The sequence below is a fragment of the Salmo salar genome, chromosome ssa08 (assembly GCF_905237065.1).
Source record: "Salmo salar chromosome ssa08, Ssal_v3.1, whole genome shotgun sequence".
Taxonomy (NCBI): Eukaryota; Metazoa; Chordata; class Actinopteri; order Salmoniformes; family Salmonidae; genus Salmo; species Salmo salar.
The window spans coordinates 11,490,390-11,513,805 of record NC_059449.1 but is presented as its reverse complement, the minus strand read 5'-3'; positions in this window follow the sequence as shown (position 1 = coordinate 11,513,805).

Here is a 23,416-nt window from a genome sequence, read left to right as displayed (position 1 = left end):
AGTCTATAATAGTGATTTGTTCAAAACATTGCTGTTTCCTTTGCTGCAAATAATTGTTTATTTTACTTTTCAAAAAATAAAGATATGTTAATTCTGTTTTGTTTAATTTTTTTGTTGTTGTAAAAAAGAACAAAAAGACCCGATAAGAATACCGTTAAAGTACCGGATCGATAAGCAGTATCGGTAAGAATAGTAATACCGTTAAAATCTTAACTATACCCATCCCTAGATGAGAGGTGGTGGGTGGGCGCATCATGGTTAAAATCTGGAGCCAGAGTGGGATCAGTGCACCCTAGTGTGTCAGGATTACCACCACTGGGGCATGGAGGGAAAAGGAGGGGAGCTAGGAGAGTCAGAACATCCCATCAGTTCAAACCGGATGACCTGGAGCAACGACTAAAGCCGTGGTCTAAGCATAATGGTTCCCCCCTACCCCCTTCTCAAAAGTCTCTTTGACTTAAAGTTTTCCTGAGGAAGCCAAGCATACTTGGCTTGTCTTAAGCTGCATTCAACACTCAATCCAGCCCTTACTTTACTATACTGACAAAATTATACGCAAACGTTACCAATTTAGCCAAGGCTGGGAATTACAAAATGTTAAACTTTTTTTTGTTGCAAAACGATATTCCTCTTGTGTAACAAATTAGTGACGGCCTGTTGCATAATTTGTTGCCGTGTCCTGAAGTATAATTTAAAGGTCTTGATATTCATCATTCATGTTGTTGCACATCCATATCTCTAATGAATCACGCATAAAATATGCAACACCCCTCCCATGTAAATGTCGCTCCCGCATAGAATGCACTCGCTTTTTCAAAAGTGTGTTTAAGGCTCGGTGCAAAGTTAAGTTTTTCCTGTGTTTTGTGTCATCTGCTGATGAAACTAACTCCGTAAAAGTTTGAACAAATTGGATCAGTGTTATTTCCTAATAGTTGCTGGTTGAAAATATAATCTACACAGGACCTAATAATCAGCTTGTTTTGATGAGTTTTGGTTTGCCTGGTGACATTACCAGGCAGCAAACTGGTTAATAGACCAATAACAAAGAGAGTTTCAGACCTCAATGCCAATAACTGCTAGTTTTAAGTTTTGCCCTCCCCACTCAGACCACGCCCAGACAGTCCTAGCAACATTTTGTTTGAGAAATAATCTTTGGCTAAAAAGCTATTTTTTTTAACAATTTATTGGAAAACTATTACAGTAAGGCACTTAATGATTTGAGATTGATATAAAGATGGCTGCACTGGGCCTTTAGGGTGAATGCATTCTGCACCGCATTAAAAACACACACACATTACGAAATCTGGAAAGGTGAATTTGCTAATCTGTATTCAGTCAATTAAAACTAAACCACAGGCTATCAAAAGGTAAAACAGTATGTGAGATTAACAGCTACTTCACATGTTCCTCGCCTCCTGTATGGGCGTAATTTCTATGAAGGATGGGGGACATTTACTCCCCCCACAGACATTTTGAAAGGAGGGCCCACGAGAAGTTGTGCCCCTCACATCTCAAATCAATTTTCAGTCCCTTGTCCTCCTGCTTCCTAATCAGTCTTCCAAATGTTATCTATATACGGTCATAGAAAAGTGATTATTTTATCAAACAAAGTTTAATGAGTCATGATTATTATTATTAATGAGTCATGATTATCATAAAGACATGATTATCTGTTGATGTGGAGCAAGAACTTCACTCCAGAAATGTCTTTGCTAAAATAATTATTAAAAGTTTATAACTAGTATAGAAGAACACAAAGGTGATTTCAGCTTTGTCTAGATAAATAATACATGGATCCATTTTATTGTTGCATCTGTATCCCTTAACGCCTTTATGAGATTGCTTATTGGATTTACAAAAAGATTAATACCTATAAATAATTGATGTGTTGAGGCGTTTGATTTTGTTGCAGTTTAATTTGTTTGGTAAAGATGAATCATTTTCAAATCAATTATTCAGGAGCAATTAATAAAAACAAAATGTGGAAATAAATCTGATCTTCCATCATAACTTCTTCATGGGACAATGGTTTAGGGGGGGGGTACAGTTTATGGTAGTTTACAACAGGAAGATGTTATCAAGCAGTGTAAAATAAACACTGTGCATATACACAATGGCTCTCTTTGCAGTAGTGTGTTAGTAAAGGGGGATGACATAGCCTCAGGTTAGTCTTAGGCATATTGTTGTTTAATCAGACACTGGGCGTGGGTGTTATGTTTATTGCTTTTTCCGTGGGTGACAACTGATCCCCATGGAGACCAGCAATAATCAAATCAAATGTATTTATAAAGTCCTTCTTACACCAGCTGATATCTCAAAGTGCTGTACAGAAATACAGCCTGAAACCCCAAACAGCAAGCAATGCAGGTGTAGAAGCACGGTGGCTAGGAAAAACTCCCTGGAAAGGCCAGAACCACGGAAGAAACCTAGAGAGGAACCAGGCTATGAGGGGTGGCCAGTCCTCTTCTGGCTGTGCCGGGTGAAGATTATAACAGAACATGGCCAAGATGTTCAAATGTTCATAGATGACCAACAGGGTCAAATAATAATAATCACAGTGGTTGTCGAGGGTGCAACAGGTCAGCACCTCAGGAGTAAATGTCAGTTGGCTTTTCATAGCCGATCATTCAGAGTATCTCTACCACTCCTGCTGTCTCTAGAGAGTTGAAAACAGCAGGTCTGGGACAGGTAACACGTCCAGTGAACAGGTCAGGGTTCCATAGCCGCAGGCAGAACAGTTGAAACTGGAGCAGCAGCACAGCCAGGTGGACTGGGGACCGCAAGGAGTCATCAGGCCAGGTAGTCCTGAGGCATGGTCCTAGGGCTCAGGTCCTCTGAGAGAAAGAAAGAAAGAAAATTAGAGAGAGCAATAATCTATTGAAAGTCAGGTGTGGCCGGGTTGTTATTTACCTACAGGTATGAAAGATATATAATTAAATATATCCTATGAATGCACACAGCATGCAGTTCTTGCCAAGTGCTTACTAATCAAAAGCCAACATGAACATAGCTGTTGGCTGTTTTAACCCATACTGTGCCTGTTTGCAAGGGGATTTATACAGTACATCCCTTTTCTGCTCATCATGAGGTGTTTTCTCTACTCTATATGCAATGCGTGCATGTATTTTAGATGTGCTTTCATCTTGGAGTGGGTACATCATAGTTGGTTAACATATTTCTCTCTCCCAACACATCAAACACATGCCTGCCTGCTGCATCAAGTGGATTAGGTTATTTCCTTTCATCGAACAAAGTGATGTGTGTGTGTGTGTGCGCGAACCTAATTGATGCAAGGAAAAAAACTCAACCCACACATTTGTCAATGGCCAGACATGGGTCAATGACCTCTGGTCCAGACACAGCGCCATGGATCAGGGAACTAGAGGGAAAGTCACAGTCCTTCAACAAGATACCTAAAAACAATCAATACCTCAATACTTCATTCAACTGTGACCCGAAACAGCAAGGTCGGACGAGCAAGCAAGCCAGGGAAATTTACCAAGGGCTGCTTGCTTATATAACCAACACAATGCTGGGATTTCCTGAAGTTACTCTAATCGAGGAAGTAATACAAGTAATCAGAATATAGGACCTAGAATAATGGTAACCACAATAGTCTAACCTAGCGACGGTATAAACTTTCATTAGATGAAATAAATACCGTAGTGCAGTTTAATCAAGGTTGCTCAGATATCAACAACATCTGACAATAAACAAAAGAAGGGACCTCAAAGCACAACAAAACCCAGACCATCCTATCACACCGTCTCTCCATCCCTCCATCCCGAGATTGAAATGCATGCCAATCAGGGATGCTGAGAGATGGGGTTCAGGGATTCATGCTTAGGCATACATCTGATCATCCCTTGGTTCTGTTAATCGGCTGAAAAGACAAACGGGATGACCTTGCTCCTGGGGTTCCTGACCTTTCTCATTGAAAGCATTCTGCTATTGACAGTGACATGCTCTTTATAGGCTATAGGCTGTTTGAACCTTCAATCCCGTGTGTGACGGCGTGAGTGCGTGAGTGAGGCATGTGTAGTGGGAAGTCAGAAGTGCCCTCAGCAAAGTGAGTGAGTTAATGAACGTGCTCCTATATTGTTGAGGCAGAATCATTTCTGCTTCGTCACGACACAATACTCCACAGGAGACATCATAGAAATAGAATCATTACATTCTATTGCTATGGGAGAAATATCAAGAGAAATATCACTGTGTGGATGGAAGCAGTGAATTTACATTTAGACCTGTGATACTGTATAAGAGTGAATAAATTCAGTGAACTCTGCTGTGCTTTTCACTCCTCACCTCTCTCCTGTCCGGCTTGCTCATCTCAAAAACGAATCCAATTTTCTGGGGCTTTTCAAGATGAGTGCAGCTTGCTTCTTTCTCGATGGCCATGATGTGGGAGTGTGACTGAAATGAAGCATATGAAATAACACTGGATAAGGGGGTTGGACTCGACTGAGACTTCTAATAGATAGGATAGAGTCAGCCGTGAACGCGGAATCGACTAAGAGGGGTGTTTTATTGAACAGCCATTTCGTAGGAGAATAAAAAAGCAGTTGTGTTGACAGTTGATCAATCTGAATGACATTACGGGCCCCAATGGACACGCAATAGGCCTATATCCACCTAGTTCAAATATAGACACAGTTTTAAATACGGAATCCATTCAGATGTAATTCAGTGTCAACACTGGGGTTCCAGTGAATCAGAAAATGTACTACTTTACCTGGAAATCAAAATGTGGTTCCAATATAATATGGACACCAATTAGATATGAATACAATATGGACAAATTCAAATGAAGGGTAAACACGTTATGTTGGTGCAAACAATGTGGAATATGGTATCAAATCAATCCATCACCCAATACAGCATAGCTTAGCCTTACTTAGTTACAGTCTGGGGTCTGGAAATCTGTCCAATGGTCATTTTCATTCTTGATATACACACATTACAAACACATGGCGGGGCTGTCGTTTTGTGGTTTTCCGAATGCCAGAGTGTAGCTTTAATAGGAGTATGTCCTAACTCTTACCTTTCCAAGAAGAATCTTCAGATCAGGCTCATCCTTCCTCTAGGGAACAGACAGTGATTGCATTAGAGTTATTGGTCATTCCATCCCTCTGCTCAGGCTCAGGAGGGCTAGCAAAAACCAACTGCATTAGAGATTCTAATTTAGGAATGGCTCAGCACTCAGTAATCACTCAGGAAGAGTTCCACCATCTGATCACTGAGGAGAGGAGGGAGAGGAGACGCCTGACAATTGTTTAATTTGCATATCTCCACGATGACCCCGTGTGACTTGTTCTTTGGGTTAGCTTTTGCGGGCGAGTGGCTTCACCAACACATCGACAATGTTTAAAAAACAACAGACCAACATATTTTCGAATTTAACGTATAAAGGATTGTTGAATGTAAAAAGGAATTTGCGGTTTCATTTTCTATTTCAATTGTGACATGTTGCTTGTGTAGTGGCCATCACCACCGACTAGCTCACTAACACAGGTGGAAGGAATTGGGATGTTTGATTAAAGCCTACAGTGGTTCTTTAAAAAAAAGTTGCTTTGTAAAAAGTTGCGTCGTACTGCAGCACAGCTTGCAGGCTGCCTCAGAATTCTATGGCTTATTATTTAAGTGTCAGCCATTGTTGCTAGTTAGTGCTAGTTTGACGACCAGAGGGCATCTTTGAGAACCATTTGACTGTTTATAATATTGGCTGTACTAGAGAATTTAAAACCTTTTTTTGTAAGAACATAGTATATGGGATTGATTTTAAGAAATTGAGCTTAATTAATTGTATTAATATAACGGTGTTTCTATTCAAAGAAAAACGAAAAATTATACAAGACCAGTCCCCATGCTCTGTCATTCAGTAATAATAATAATAATAATAATAATAATAATAATCGTTAACAGATCAGCTCCCGGAACTCATTAAGAGCCAGCTTCTATCTTCAGTATAATAATTAATTCAGAAGGTTAAGCTCATAGGTTTAAGGCCTGCAGTAGGTTATAATAAACGGTCAATTGCGTGTTAATTCATAAACCATGTGTCATGGAATCGGTACATCAAAAATCTCTTCCCAACTATTTTGCAATCTATTTTTGCACAACTGTCAATGTTTTGGTCCATGAAACTGGTCTATATTTGTATTTATTTTCTTTAACCAATTTCGGTCTTTAATGCAGGGCCAACACACAAGTTCCTTACTTTTTTTTTTTTACATAAATTGAGTGAAATTAACTGAAACTAGCACAAACTGGCATTAATGGCAACAATGGCTGACACTTAAATAACATGCCATACAATTCTGCGGCAGCCCGCAAGCTGTGCTGCAATACGACACAACTTTTAATGGAAGAACCACTGTACATGCACGAATTGAATGTGAGATTGTGCACAACTCTTAGGTGGCTCATTTTTGGCTCATTTGGTAGAGCATGGAACTTGTAGGTTCTATTCCCACAGGGGACCAGTGTGAAAATGTATGCACTCACTACTTACTGTAAGTCGCTCTGGATAACAGCATCTGCTAAATGACTACAATATAAAAAAATGTAAATGCATTCAAAATGTTGTGGAACGTCGCTGACAGAAGTACAGTCTCGTCAATAGATCAGGGGTGTATTCATTCCGCCCATTCTGTTTCTTAAACGGAACAAAACGGGGAGAGACCTACCTGAATTTGTCCAATAGAAAGTTTCTCTGTTTGCTTCCATTTGGTTCTTAAACGATGTGATTCTTTATCCTAGACAAAAACAAACAACAGTTTAAAAAAAAAATCCACTCAAAAACAAAATGTTGTTATTTGTTTAATTTGTCCACTGTTGATACGGAACACATCATACTGTGACACTCAATGCTTACATGCAAACATTTTGGGACTGTATCAACACTGGACTAATGAAACAAATACAAAACAAATAGGTTTTTTGTGGTATTTTCCTTTAAAGCAGTTGAGCAGAATACAACATGACCTAGTGCTTCTTTAAAAAACTTCAAGGCCCAACAACCACTGTTTTAATTATAGCATTGGCATGATGATGCATAATTATGTTGAGCGTAATGTGTTGATTCCTTGTATTTCCCCTAAAGTGTTTTTCGTGTACTCCCCACATTGAAGTGCTAATGATACTGACAGGAATAGTGAGGCAAATTATCATCCTTCTCCAAAAGGCTTTTCAAATCATTGAGCACACCTGACCTGGAAATATGAGCTAACAAGGCAGAAGCACAATCACTATTCTAACCAGAGAAAAGAGAGAAGAAAGACAGAAGAGAAGAGAGAGCGAGAGAGAGAGAAGAAAGACAGGAGAGAGAGAGATAGAGTGAGAGAGAGAATTAAAGAGTGTTTCTTTGTGTGTGAGAGGTACATTACATATTTAAGTCGTTTCATAGCTGCAACGCATTGTCAAAGCAAGAATAGCACACAACAGCACATCACATTTCAGCCACATTCACACAAGATCCAAATAATCCTAGCACATTATCATTTGACGTACATTGGTCACGCTAAAACTGTGGCATTAGCTGTCACGGCTGCTCTTTCAATGTTCACAACATGCCATGCCAACTTTGTAACTTTGTCCTTGAATGATAGAAGCCAAGCCCTTCTGAAGTAACTCAACAGACATGTTGGTGTGGGTGGGTGGGTGTAAATATGTATGAAGGGGTGTGAATGTGCTCTGGGTCTTGTCAACACCGGAGGAGGGGCAGACCAAAGGGGAGGGCACATCATGTTATACAGGCCTTGTGACACAGCCCGTCTTGATTGACAGCTCAGCCCAACACTCAAGAGGAAGGGGCTGGAGGTCAAGGACCGTGCTGTACGTTCAAGTATTAAACAAATATGATTTATTGTCCGTCTCCTTTACTCCTTGGATTACATGGGTTCCAGATCTGCATTGTTTGCTGGTTGGGGTTTTAGGCTGGGTTTCTGCATAAGCACTATGTGACATCTGCTGATGTAAAAAGGGCTTTATAAATACATTTGATTTGATTTACACCGATCTGAGATCACAGAGAGTGACGCACATGAAGCCCTTTGAGATTGTTGGGACTGAGCCATCATCTATATGCGGTCTTATCATTACAGCACGTTGGGTTTAAAACCGACGCAGGGCTGATGAACCCCTTTTCAATGAAATGGTAAGTGTCTACTAATTAAAACAAGTTGCATGAATTTCATTTGTTAATTCATGAATCATAATGCCGTTGCATGACATGATGATAGAATACAACACACTTGACAGATGCTAGAAGCGTATACTGTGGGAAACACACCCCATGCCCACACGCCTGTATACACACACACACACACACACACACACACACACACACACACACACACACACACACACACACACACACACCGCTGTATTCATTAGTGGAGAACCCTGTCTGAAACAGAGCAATCAATCAATTAGCCATTCTACTGTTACCAACTGCATTAAAACCAGTTAAATGTAACTAAATGTAATCGAAAAAAATAAAAAAATAAAAATAAATTATAAATGTAGTCACTTTTGAGGACACAAGCTTAAGTACACAGTACAAATATGATAAAAATATTAATATTTTCCTATTCAACAACACTGTATGAAGGCTTGAAATGACATATACGCTAAATATAGTATAATCAAATTATAACTCGACTAACTATAAGATTTCACCTTCCTTATAAGTATAAAATACATATTTGTATATTTATTATTTCCGAAAGGTCTCTGTTGATCAAAACATCTACCCACATCGCTGTGAACGTCTCAGAGAGCTCTGGCTTGGCTTCCTGAACTCATTAGGAATTCACCTTTCATTTCATATTAATCCTGTCCATCTATGACAAACAAAATCTGTTTTTTTTTGGTTTAAAATCTATGAAATATTTTTGATTAATGGCTATAAATTGATCTCTGAATGTGCTTTGTCACGGTTCACTGTGACATAGGGTTCAGCCAGGAGTTGATGGACAGTCAGATGAGCGAATGAAATGGTAGGAGGGACATGCCATCTTCAAGTGGTTTCAGATTTCACATCCTCTGTCACACAGGCTCACAGATCGATTCATAAGCAGAAATATTGGTGGGAACCGGTACCAGAACCACGCAGGTCCCCTAAACAGGGGACTTTACATCTAAGAGGTTGATAAATTAAGAGTCGTAGTGCCCTTACTCCATCTCTGCTCTCACACAACACTAAACCACCAGAAGCTCTCTTCCCTTCCAAGATCACAGGCATGGACCATGTATTATAGATGAATATCAAATAGACAGGGAATATTATTCCCAAAGTCTCAGCGGGTGGATGGGGAGGGAAGCCAGCCAAGGCATCAACAGTAAGCCATTTCGGGGACAGGTCAGAGTTGGTGAGCTGCTCTTTCTGGCTTGTCAGCCAAGCTCTTTACCAGTGTGATACATTTCTGTGCCCCCTCCCTGAACAGCTTGCACAATTCAGCGCAGTGCGATGCGAGTGAGGGAGAAAGTAGGGGAAAGTGGCTGAGCTCATATGAGCATTAGTGTGAGAGAAACACAGACTTTTGTCAGCCAGGAGAAATGGGATTATCAGCCAACTGTATTGTTCCACGGGGGGGAGAGAGAGAGATGGTGTGTGTGTTTATCTGAGTGAGTGAGAGAGTGAAGAGTGTGAGCAAGACTCCCTATGCATAAATATAGGTCAGAGAGGGCCTATAAGAGATGGGGAGATTGTTCAGCATGATACAATATCATGCCAAGCAGTAGTCATATGCTTAATTATCCAGAGTGTAATTATAGTACTTAGCTTTAAAGCTGTTTACATTGATATGACAGAAAACTCAGCAAAAATTCAAAGTGAGTCCCGAAACACAATATTTGAGCAGTAAAGTTCCATCACATTAACCCCAATGTGTCACAGTTTTTAAGTCACATACTCAGGCTTAATCCCCCCTGAAAACCTGAGTCGGCTGCCCGGGGTCGCCACGGTCATTTGAAGCTGTCAGGGTGGGCTAGCAGTCACCGCAGACTGGCAATCAATCTACCACTGGGCCTAGATGGGCCCTGATCAACTGGGAGAGGAGGAGAAGAGAACGACAGTGGGGTAGGGGGAATCGAGATAGATGGGGGTGAGATGAAGGAGTAGAGGAAGTGAAGGAGAAGGAGAAAGAAGAACAGGGAGAGAGGGAATGGGGAACAAAGTGAACACTGAGCGATTGAGAGAAAGGGAGGTGGTGAGAGGAGTCCCAGTAGAAGAAGAGAAGGAGAAATTGAAAATGCCTGGAGATTTCACTCAACCCTGGCGCTCCCTAATATGATTCCACATGAGCTGACGTGTGCAGAGATGAGGAGGAGAAGAAGTGACCGGACTCCTGAAAAGCAGCAGACTCACTCACCCTCCACTGCTGACTAACACGCCCAGATCACTGAAAACAGACTAACACGTCCAGATCACTGAAAACAGACTAACAAGTCCAGATCACTGAAAACAGACTAACACGTCCAGATCACTGAAAACAGACTAACACGTCCAGATCACTGAAAACAGACTAACACGTCCAGATCACTGAAAACAGACTAACACGTCCAGATCACTGAAAACAGACTAACACGTCCAGATCACTGAAAACAGACTAACAAGTCCAGATCACTGAAAACAGACTAACACGTCCAGATCACTGAAAACAGACTAACACGTCCAGATCACTGAAAACAGACTAACAAGTCCAGATCACTGAAAACAGACTAACACGTCCAGATCACTGAAAACAGACTAACACGTCCAGATCACTGAAAACAGACTAACACGTCCAGATCACTGAAAACAGACTAACACGTACAGATCACTGAAAACAGACTAACACGTCCAGATCACTGAAAACAGACTAACACGTCCAGATCACTGAAAACAGACTAACACGTCCAGATCACTGAAAACAGACTAACACGTCCAGATCACTGAAAACAGACTAACACGTACAGATCACTGAAAACAGACTAACACGTCCAGATCACTGAAAACAGACTAACACGTCCAGATCACTGAAAACAGACTAACACGTCCAGATCCCTGAAAACAGACTAACACGTCCAGATCACTGAAAACAGTGATCATTCAATAAGGTCTCAAGTCAATTTGTAACTCTAATAAATGTCTCTCACTCTCTCTCTCTCTGTCTCTAAGTTGAGGGTGGCCTATTTTCAATTTCATTATTCAGGTTAATTCAATCTTCACGCAAATATGTGTGTGTGAGTGTGGGAGAGAATGTGTGTGCGTGTGCATGCACCCTTTGTCATCCTTTCTCCTAGATAGCAGGGTGTCACATGGGCCTCAAGTTAATCTAATCAGCCAATAGCAGCACAGATGGAGCCGGGCACCAGAAAGAAATGAGAATGACTGCATCTTGGTTAGCAGAGCTGGGAGACATGAAGTGCTCGTCATTACCACTGAGCTACAGCTCAGCTGCAGGTGGTAGCTTTCCACCAAAGCTATTCTTCATGGTGCATTTGATTTCTCCACAGTGCACAGCAATGCATTTCTCTCTGTCTCATCAGAGCATTACACACAACATACATGTTCTTCACCAATCCATCTTGGGTAGGTATCAGCTCCAAGGCATACGGCAGTAGAAGACGCGTTCTGAAATAAACGGCTATTTTCTTGAGACTTTCTGAGAACTAGTTTTCTTAGAACTTTCCAATCAAATTCTCGCCCGAAAAATGTCTTCAAACTCCAGCAGCCAATGTAATGTAAGGCATATAGGACCCAAAGTTGACATAATCAATCTGGGACACACACATTACAAGGTCAGTTAGATGAGTCTTCTTTAAAGTCCTGTGAGGAAAACCTTTGACCTTTCCCCAGCACCGATCAAACCTGACCATCCACGACCAACTGAGCCATAACTGATCCCAAATGGAGACCTTTTCCTCTTAACCCCACTGTGAAAGGCGTAATAGAGAGGTCACAGAGCCCGATCACGGAGCTGATGACAGCTACCAATCAACTGGCTGACATTCTCAACCATGATATACTAGGGAAGACAGTTACTCCATTCCAAATGATGTGTATGTGTGTGTGTGTGTGTGTGTGTGTGTGTGTGTGTGTGTGTGTGTGTGTGTGTGTGTGTGTGTGTGTGTGTGTGTGTGTGTGTGTGTGTGTGTGTGTGTGTGTGTGTGTGTGTGTGTGTGTGTGTGTGAGTGAGTGGTGTGTGCATGTGTGTGTGTGGATTGTGATAAGTATGTGATTTCCATTATTTTAAAAAGTGTCATTGCATTGTCATAGTTTTGGCACATGGAACAAACAATGTTCCTTTATTCCTTCTAGAGCAGTCACTTTTTGTCTAGGCGCCAGGTAAGCACTAGACAACTTCCACATAGTGTAGAGGTCTTATTAACCAACACTGGGACAACAGGATAAAGCATGTCTCACCCACTCAGTCTGAAACCACAGCCCCCGGCTGAGGAGAGGAGAGGAGAGGAGAGGAGAGAGAGAGAGAGAGAGTCTAATTTTAATATGATTATGACCCATTAATAACAGAGAAATGGAAATAACAGGGAAAACATGACGTATAATAGCAAATCTGGAGACCTGAATAGGGAATTGAGTTGTAATTCTATGTATTTTTAACAAGCCGGGGCAAACTTCCCGATTTTGACAGGGAGGCATTCAACAACTGAGCCTTATTTATAATAAATGATAGAATCATATTTATAGCTGTTCTCTCTCTCGCTCTCTCTCTCCCTCCGTCTTTATTCTTGGGTTATTCAAAGTGCTTGCATAATAAATGGTGTAGTCTTGATCTTTTAAAAAATTCAAATGGGCGATGTAAGATGCATTTCACAACCTCCGAAAACCACATGCGATTTGAAACAAGGCCTGCCAACGGAGAGACCGATGCCTTCATATCAAAGCAGTGAGAACAATCAGGGTGGGCCTCTCTGCCTTTTGCTCATTTCCCATGCTCAAGAAAGCAACATGGACAGGATAGAGCTCTTGAAAGGGAGAAACGGGTGTAATGAGAAAAGGAATTATAATAGATTCTACATGAAACATTCACATTTGAGAGTGTTGTGTTATTCCCTTGTGACTAAGAATATAAAATCTAGATTACAACACAATCAAGCCACATGTATCGAGACATGAGATGGTTGGAACTCACCAGGGATGCTGGGAAATGGCACCATTTTGTAAGTTCAATAGAGTTATCCGACTAAAATGGCTATGATATATTTCACACACAGATCAATAGGTTTGGAATGAGCTAATTTGTCTCTTCAGTTGGTCTTGTCATTGTTCAACCTGATGTTTTCACAATCCAAGGAGGTGATTGTAATGGAAGTGACTTTAAAAACACAACACTACCTCCACCCACAAATGTGTATTTGATGCAAGTTCTCGTGTCTGTTGGCCACATTAAATCAAATCAAGACGTAGAGAGGTGAAGTTGACGTTAGAGACAGTAAAGATGCAAGCAAAATAACATTTCCCCCTCACTAGTGCCTCGCGAACGGTTTCCATGGATATACCCTCACCTGCTCTGTTTATTAAAACAAATTATTCTGATTGAAACCGTTTTTACCACACCTGTCATATCTCCTCTAGTAACAAACAGTAATTATTTCCAGAGGCTAGAATCGCTTACAAAACCTGTCAATAGGGAAAGGGGAAACTGAATGCATTTATCCGAAATGTGTCTTCCGCATTTAACCCAACCCCTCTACAATATGTTATGGTTAGGGATAACTGTTATTGGTTCGCTCCCTGATTACGAGAGGAAGGGTAGGCTCAACTGGATTATATGGAGCCGCTCCCAGGTGGTACCAGGTGTTAGCCTTGTCAGGCTTGTCACCAAAGATTACTTTCCCTTTTCCTCATATTCGGGATGAGCACATATGTTTGGCCAAGCAGGAAGTGGCGATGGTGTACAATACGTGTTGTGTCATAACAGGATATCTGTTAATTTATTTATTTGAAATTTTGCAGGATGAAATCTCTTGTTTTCAAGAGTGTAAATAAAAAATGTTAATAAAAAATGAACAACAATAATATGGTGATTGGTTTTGACCTATAAACTTCAAACATCCTTAATCATATTCCAGAGGGAGAGAGAGGAAGACAGGACGTGTAAATACTGTCAGAGCATGTTATTGTTCGACGTCAGGGATCCTATGGGGAGGAGTGAGGAATGTGGGGCTGAGGTCAGGTCAGATGAAGTGAGAAAGAACAGTTATCACTAAAGTTCTGGATAGCAACAGAGGTGTATTGGCTGTTCAGATGTGTAAGGAGGGGCTCAGTATAGGAGAAAGGGTTTTAATAATAATACAAATATAAAACATATATTAACAGTATAAAAAAATACTAATAGGCCTACAACTAATACAAACTACTGCTGCAACTACTAACACAACTAATACAAACTACTGCTGCAACTACTAACACAACTAATACAAACTACTGCTGCAAATACTAACACAACTAATATAATTACTGCTGCAACTACTAATACAACTAATATAATTACTGCTAGAACTACTAATACAACTAATATAATTACTGCTAGAACTACTAATACAAACTACTGCAACTACTAATACAACTAATATAATTACTGCTAGAACTACTAATACAAACTACTGCAACTACTAATACAACTAATATAATTACTGCTAGAACTACTAATACAACTAATACAAACTACTGCAACTACTAATACAACTAATATAATTAATGCTAGAACTACTAATACAAACTACTGCTGCAACTACTAATACAACTAATATAATTAATGCTAGAACTACTAACACAACTAATACAAACTACTGCTGCAACTACTAACACAACTAATACAAACTACTGCTGCAAATACTAACACAACTAATATAATTACTGCTGCAACTACTAATACAACTAATATAATTACTGCTAGAACTACTAATACAACTAATATAATTACTGCTAGAACTACTAATACAAACTACTGCAACTACTAATACAACTAATATAATTACTGCTAGAACTACTAATACAAACTACTGCAACTACTAATACAACTAATATAATTACTGCTAGAACTACTAATACAACTAATACAAACTACTGCAACTACTAATACAACTAATATAATTAATGCTAGAACTACTAATACAAACTACTGCTGCAACTACTAATACAACTAATATAATTAATGCTAGAACTACTAATACAACTAATACAAACTACTGCAACTACTAATACAACTAATATAATTACTGCTAGAACTACTAATACAAACTACTGCAACTACTAATACAACTAATATAATTACTGCTAGAACTACTAATACAAACTACTGCAACTACTAATACAACTAATATAATTACTGCTAGAACTACTAATACAACTAATACAAACTACTGCAACTACTAATACAACTAATATAATTAATGCTAGAACTACTAATACAAACTACTGCTGCAACTACTAATACAACTAATATAATTACTGCTAGAACTACTAATACAACTAATACAAACTACTGCAACTACTAATACAACTAATATAATTACTGCTAGAACTACTAATACAACTGTCAGGGATTTCTTCGTCGGAGGACGATATAACGAAATCATTGTCGGAAAAAGATGACCAATACGCAGCAGAGTTGATATAGTTCATTTTGAACATTTAATAAACTCAAAATGGATATACAAAATAACAAAACAAAACTCACGATAAACTGACAGTCCTGTTAGGCTTACTTACGCTACACACGAAACACGGAACAATCACCCACAAATAACAAACACAAACACACCCTAATATATGGGACTCTCAATCAAAGGCAGATAGACAACACCTGCCTTCAACTGAGAGTCCCAACCCCAATTAACCCAACATAGAACCAGACATACTAGACTGAACATAGAATACATGGAACCCAAACAGTGCCCAAAAACCCCGGAATACTAAATCAAATGCCCCTTCAACAAACACACCACCCCGAACCACATAAAACGAATACCCTCTGCCACGCCCTGACCAAACTACAATACTAATTAACCTTATACTGGCCAGGATGTGACAGTACCCCCCCCCCTTAAAGGTGCTAACCCCGGAAGCACCTTAAAACGAAAAAAAACATAAAAACAACAAAACCATAATTCCCCTCTACTAAAGGGAGGGAAGGGAGGGTGGCTGCCGTCAACGACGGCACTGTGCTACACCCCCCCTCCCCAACCCACCTATATCTGGAGGTGGCTCTGGTTCCGGCCGTTCCAGGCTGTCGGGCCACTCTGGCATCGCCGGGGGGCAGTCGGGCCACTCTGGCATCGCTGGGGGGCAGTCGGGGCAGTCTGGCATCGCCGGGGGGCAGTCGGGGCAGTCTGGCAACTCGGGGCAGTCTGGCAACTCGGGGCAGTCTGGCAACTCGGGGCAGTCTGGCAACTCGGGACAGTCTGGGCAGTCTGGCAACTTGGGACATTCTGGGCAGTCTGGCAACTCGGGACAGTTCAGCGCAGTCTGGCAACTCGGGACAGTTCAGCGCAGTCTGGCAACTCGGGACAGTTCAGCGCAGTCTGGCAACTCGGGACAGTTCAGCGCAGTCTGGCAACTCCGGACAGTTCAGCGCAGTCTGGCAACTCCGGACAGTTCAGCGCAGTCTGGCAACTCCGGACAGTTCAGCGCAGTCTGGCAACTCCGGACAGTTCAGCGCAGTCTGGCCACTCCGGACAGTTCAGCGCAGTCTGGCCACTCCGGCAGTTCAGCGCAGTCTGGCCACTCCGGCAGTTCAGCGCAGTCTGGCAGCTCCGACGACGACTGTTGACTGGCGGGCAGCTCCGACGACGACTGTTGACTGGCGGGCAGCTCCGACGACGACTGTTGACTGGCGGGCAGCTCCGACGACGACTGTTGACTGGCGGGCAGCTCCGACGACGACTGTTGACTGGCGGGCAGCTCTGACGACTGTTGACTGGCGGGCAGCTCTGACGACTGTTGACTGGCGGGCAGCTCTGGTGATGGTTGACTGGCGTGGCTGGGTTTACGCACTTGAAGGCTAGTGCGGGGAGCGGGAACAGGATGAGTCGGACTGGGTTGACGCACTTCCAGGTCCGCACGAGAGACAGGAGCTGGAAACCCAGGGCTATGGAGGCGCACAGTCGGTCTAGATCTTACCTCCTGCACAACCCGACTTGGCTGGATGGAACTAGTAGCCCTGTACGAGCGGGGTGCTCGTACAGGGCAGACTGGGCTGTGCAGGGGCCTGATGGTAGCCTTGCGTAGAGCGGGAGTTGGGTAGCCTGGTCCTCGGAGGCGTACCGGCGACCAAATGCGCTGCGCAGGCATCCTCCTACCAGGCTGGATGCCCGATCTAGCACGGCATCTGCGAGGGGCTGGAATAACGCGCACCGGACTGTGCGTGCGTATGGGTGAGATAGTGCGCTCCTCAGCGAAACATAGCGCTCTCCAGCCCATACGCTCCTCCATATAACAACGGGTAGCTGGCTTCCGGCTCTTCTTATGCCTAGCCAAACTACCCGTGTGCCCCCCCCCAAAAAAATTATTGGGGGTGCCTCTCGTGCTTCAACGCCAGTCTTGATCCTCGGAAACGTTCCCGGTCCTTACCAGCCTTACTCCATGGGCCTTCTCCGGCCATAACCTGCTCCCATGTCCATCTCTCCACATAGTCCGTATCCTGAGCGTGCTGCTCCTTTCTCCGCTACTTGGTCTTGGTTTGGTGGGTGATTCTGTCAGGGATTTCTTCGTCGGAGGTCGATATAACGAAATCATCGTCGGAAAAAGATGACCAATACGCAGCAGAGTTGATATAGTTCATTTTGAACATTTAATAAACTCAAAATGGATATACAAAATAACAAAACAAAACTCACGATAAACTGACAGTCCTGTTAGGCTTACTTACGCTACACACGAAACACGGAACAATCACCCACAAATAACAAACACAAACACACCCTAATATATGGGACTCTCAATCAAAGGCAGATAGACAACACCTGCCTTCAACTGAGAGTCCCAACCCCAATTAACCCAACATAGAACCAGACATACTAGACTGAACATAGAATACATGGAACCCAAACAGTGCCCAAAAACCCCGGAATACTAAATCAAATGCCCCTTCAACAAACACACCACCCCGAACCACATAAAACGAATACCCTCTGCCACGCCCTGACCAAACTACAATACTAATTAACCTTTATACTGGCCAGGACGTGACAACAACTAATACAAACTACTGCTGCAACTACTAATATAACTAATAAAAACTACTGCTGCAACTACTAATACAACCAATATAATTACTGCAAGAACTACTAAATCAACTAATACAAACTACTGCTGCAACTACTAATACAACTAATATAATTAATGCTAGAACTACTAATACAACTAATACAAACTACTGCTGCAACTACTAATACAACTAATATAATTACTGCTAGAACTACTAATATAACTAATAAAAACTACTGCTGCAACTACTAATACAACCAATATAATTACTGCAAGAACTACTAAATCAACTAATACAAACTACTGCTGCAACTACTAATACAACTAATATAATTAATGCTAGAACTACTAATACAACTAATACAAACTACTGCTGCAACTACTAATACAACTAATATAATTACTGCTAGAACTACTAATACAACTAATAAAAACTACTGCCATTACTGCTACAACTACTAATATTACTAATACAAAATACAGCTACAACTACTAATATAACTAATAAAAACTACTGCTACAACTACTAATATAACTAATGCAAAATACTGCTAGAACTACTAACACAACTAATAAAAACTAATGCTACAACCATTAAAGTTGGAAGTACAGAATCGTCTAGAATGTCATTGTATGCTGTAGCATTAAGATTTCTCTTCACTGGAACTAAGGGGACCGAGCCACGGAAAACAGCCCCAGACCATTATTCCTCCTCCACCAAACTTTACATCTGTCGCTATGCATTGGCAGGTAGCGCTCTCCTGGCATTCACCAAACCCAGATTCGTCCGTCGGACTGCCAGATGGTGAAGTGTGATTCATCGTTTCCACTGCTCCAGAGTCCAATGGAGGTGAGCTTTACACCATTCCAGCCTATGCTTGGCATTGCACATGGTGATCTTAGGCTTGTGTCCGACTGCTCGGCCATGGAAACCCATTTCATGAAGCTCCCGAAGAACAGTTATTGTGCTGACATTCCTTCCAGAGGCAGTTTGGAACTCGGTAGTGAGGACAGCGGTCCTGTTCTATGAGCTTGTGTGGCCTACCACTTCGCGGCTGTGCTATTAGAGCTCCTAGATGTTTTCACTTCACAATAACAGCACTTACAGTTGACCAGGGCATCTCTAGCAGGGCAGAAATTTGAGGAACTGACTTGATGGAAAGTTGGCATCCTATGACGGTGCCACGTTGAAAGTCACTGAGCAGTCTACCATCAAGGCATTTGCAGTTGGAGTCACACATGTTGTCCTCTGTCCACTGCTCTGGCTGTGTGCTGCTGTTGTGGGTGTCTGAAGTGATCAGTGGTGACCCGTCATTCAGGTTAGCATGAATGAATACGTGTCACATATCAATTTGCAAACATGCAGGTATTTCAGGCTAGCTTAGTGCTATCTGTGGTGGGGCAGCCAATGGAAAATACAGAGTGTAGGGGTTGGTAATGTTCTCTAGTTGCACCGTAATTGGCTCAGTGTTCTGTCACTCATGGGGACACTACGCCACCAAACAATCTACCGGGAGAGCACGAAAATTCAAGCTTCTTGGGTGCTGCCATAGATTTACATTAGAAGTGCCCATCCAAGAAGGCTCAAGGTCATTGGCCACAGATAAAATCACGTCAAATCACGTCATATCTACTGTGGCTTTGATTGGACTGATCATGTCAACATCATACTTTCAAAATCTTTGCTAGCAAGCTAGGCAAGCAGTCATTATAGTGAATCAAGTCGACAATCTACTGGCAAATCCTTTTATTTTTAAAACGAGCTCCAACTGGAAAAATACCTTTTGAACGGTCATCCAACTTGGAATTCCAAGTCACCTTCCTGTTCAAGTGAGCACAGAACAACAAGGTGAGTCCAAAAATGTCTTGTATGCTGCTGCATAAATTATGTAATATGCCAGGGAGATATTTATACTGTAACTAAGAAAGTAATACTAAGTGCATGTTGTTTAGTAAGCTGTTAGTAGCCCATGTGCCTCACCCTAATAATTGTTTTTTTTCCCCCATCAAAACTTAGCCTACTGATCTGACTTGGTGGTGCACATGTAGCCTATAACCTGTTTTAGAGAAATGTAATCATCGAATACTGTAAGAGCTTTCATTGTCTGCTTTTATGCCACCTTTATTTATCCTACAGTTCTGAATTAATGTAGTGCTGAACAAATAGTTAAATTGGCTATGTCCATCTTAATGCGCTCATTAATGTCTTATTCAAAATTACGGACTGCCTCTTATCCGCTCATCGTTCCCTTATGCCATAGTTTGTACATCTCAATTGTCAGTAGAAACCACATTTATTCATCCAAGTCAGCCATATCAGCTATGTTTTTAAAAAGGCACTAAATGAGGCTTTATGAACTGTTTCGCTGCCAGACAAGGCTCAACTGATAGCCAGGTGTAGCGGTGGAGAAAGCTCTGCTGTTGGCACAGCTTTATGTAGGCCCTAACAGTTTGTGGGCACTGCTTGTCACCGTTATAGTGCAATTCGTGTATTGTTTAGTGTTGAGTTGTGTAGTGGCTTTGCTGGCATGCATACAGATGTATGTTACAGGCAAAAAATGCCCTCCATGGGGCAGGGGTTGAGTATATGTGTTAGTGCTGGGGATGTTGGGTGTGTGGTTGTCAATAAAGGGTGTTAAATGCATGTCAGTGGTATGTGTGACGTTTGTTTAATTGTTAGTGTCAGGAGTGGTGTGTGTTTGGAGAGGTTGTTGGTTTGTGTACAAGTAGTGTGTGTGTGTGCGGTGTGTGGATGTCTGTCTTCAGGGTAGAGAGGACGATGGTCCTCATGCCTCAGGACTACCTGGCCTGATGACTCCTTGCTGTCCCCAGTCCACCTGGCCGTGCTGCTGCTCCAGTTTCAACTGTTCTGCCTGCGGCTATGGAACACTGACCTGCTCACCGGACGTGCTACCTGTCCCAGACCTGCTGTTTTCAACGCTCTAGAGACAGCAGGAGCGGTAGAGATACTCTGAATGATCGGCTATGAAAAGCCAACTGACATTTACTCCTGAGGTGCTGACCTGTTGCACCCTCGACAACCACTGTGATTATTATTATTTGACCTTGCTGGTCATCTATGAACATTTGAACATCTTGGCCATGTTCTGTTATAATCTCCACTCGGCACAGCCAGAAGAGGACTTGACACCCTTCATAGCCTGGTTCCTCTCTACGTTTCTTCCTACGTTCTGGACTTTCTAGGGACTTTTTCCTAGCCACCGTGCTTCTACACGTGCATTGCTTGCTGTTTGGGGTTTTAGGCTGGGTTTCTGTACAGCACTTTGAGATATCAGCTGATGTAAGAAGGGCTTTATAAATACATTTGATTTGATCTCTTCCAGCTGTCTCTCCAGTGACTGGCTGTACTGCTCTCTCCTGATGAGTTCCTCCTTCATGCAGTTCAGCTCCATCCGCAGATCCTGGTTTTCCTCTTTAACCTGCCTTACAGCACAGCACAACTGTTGTATCTGTGCTGTTAGCTGGATGCAGGTCTGTGGGTCAGTTTTGACCTGTTTGCTGGAGATGCTGGAGAAGGCCTTTTCATTAAAAACACTTAGAATGGGCATGCATTCTAAGTGATATGTTGCTGTGGATTTTGGAATGCTCGTGGACTACTGGAAAAGGCAGGCCAAACAGGCCCCCATTAACATCGACTGGGCTATAGCGGAGTGGGTCGAGCGTTTCAAGTTCCTTGGTGTCCACATCACCAACGAACTATCATGGTCCAAACATACCAAGACAGCCGTGAAGAGGGCACGACAAAACCTTTTCCCCCTAAAGAGACTGAAAAGATTTGGCATGGGTACACAGATCCTCAAAAGGTTCTACAGCTGCACCATTGAGAGAATCACAGCCTGGTATGGCAACTGCGAATGGCCCAGTACATCACTGGGGCCAAGCTCCCTGCCATCCAGGACCTACTGTAATAGGTGGTGTCAGAGGAAAGCCCATAAAATTGCCAGAGACTCCAGTCACCCAAGCTATAGACTGTTTTCTCTGCTACCGCACGGCAAGCGGTACCAGAGTGCCAAGTCTAGGACCAAAAGGTTCCTCAACAGCTTCTACCCCCAAGCCATAAGACTGCTGAACAATTCATAAAATCGCCACCGGACAATTTACGTTGACCCCCCCCCCTTTTGTACACTGCTGCTACTCACTGTTTGTTTGTTACCTATGCATAGTCACTTCGACCCCCACCTAGATGTACAGATTACCTCAACTAGCCTGTACCCCCGCACACTGACTTGGTACCGGTGCCCCCTGTATATAGCCTCGTTATTGTTATTCTTTTGTTTTACTTTTTATTATTACTTTTTACTTTAGTTTACTTGGTAAATATTTTCTTCTTCTTGAACTGCACTGTTGGTTAAGGGCTTGTTAGTAAGCATTTCACAGTAAAGTCTACACTTGTTGTATTCGGCGCATGTGGCAAATAAAGTTTGATTTTATTTATAGTATATGTTTTATTTTCTAGTCAATTATTCAGCACCTGGGATTGAGAGAATCATTGCATAGTGGGAAAGTTCAATAAAATGAGTGGTAATGAAAACAGTAGACCAGAAACCAATAACCACAATATCCATACACCTGCAAGAATCCCCTTCCCAGACTGAACGGTTGGATGGCTTAATAAAAACGCAGCCCTCAGGGTCGAAACGCTGCAAAATAGAACCGCGGGAGCATTCAACAGTGTCTGGTTATCTTTCTTACTGTAATGAAAATATAAACCTTGGACCAAAGGGATGGTGATGGTCACTGCATTGTCACTGCATTGTCTCTGATTTCCTCCTCTCCCATTGGTTAACGGACTTTGGCCTGGCTACCCCACAGCACAGCATCAGCAATGTATCTAATGAATGGCAGTCTGTATGACAACATGAGAATTAGCCCAGACTGGTGTCCAACAATAGCCGACTGAATGGTCAATTGAGCCTAAATAGACAGATGGACAGAAACACGTGCACGGACTCACGCGCATGCGCACACACACACACACACTGATCCACATCAATTATTGGCCATTCCATTATGCCACAGCATGGAGACGCACTGAGCCTGTTACACCCATCTGGGAGTTTATCTAGCATCCTATTGGATGACGTCTTAAGCGTCTCAGCGAATGGAGTGTGTAATATGGCAGTGTGTTGGAGTGTGTTATAGCGGAGGACACAAGTGGTTTTTGGTCGGTGGACT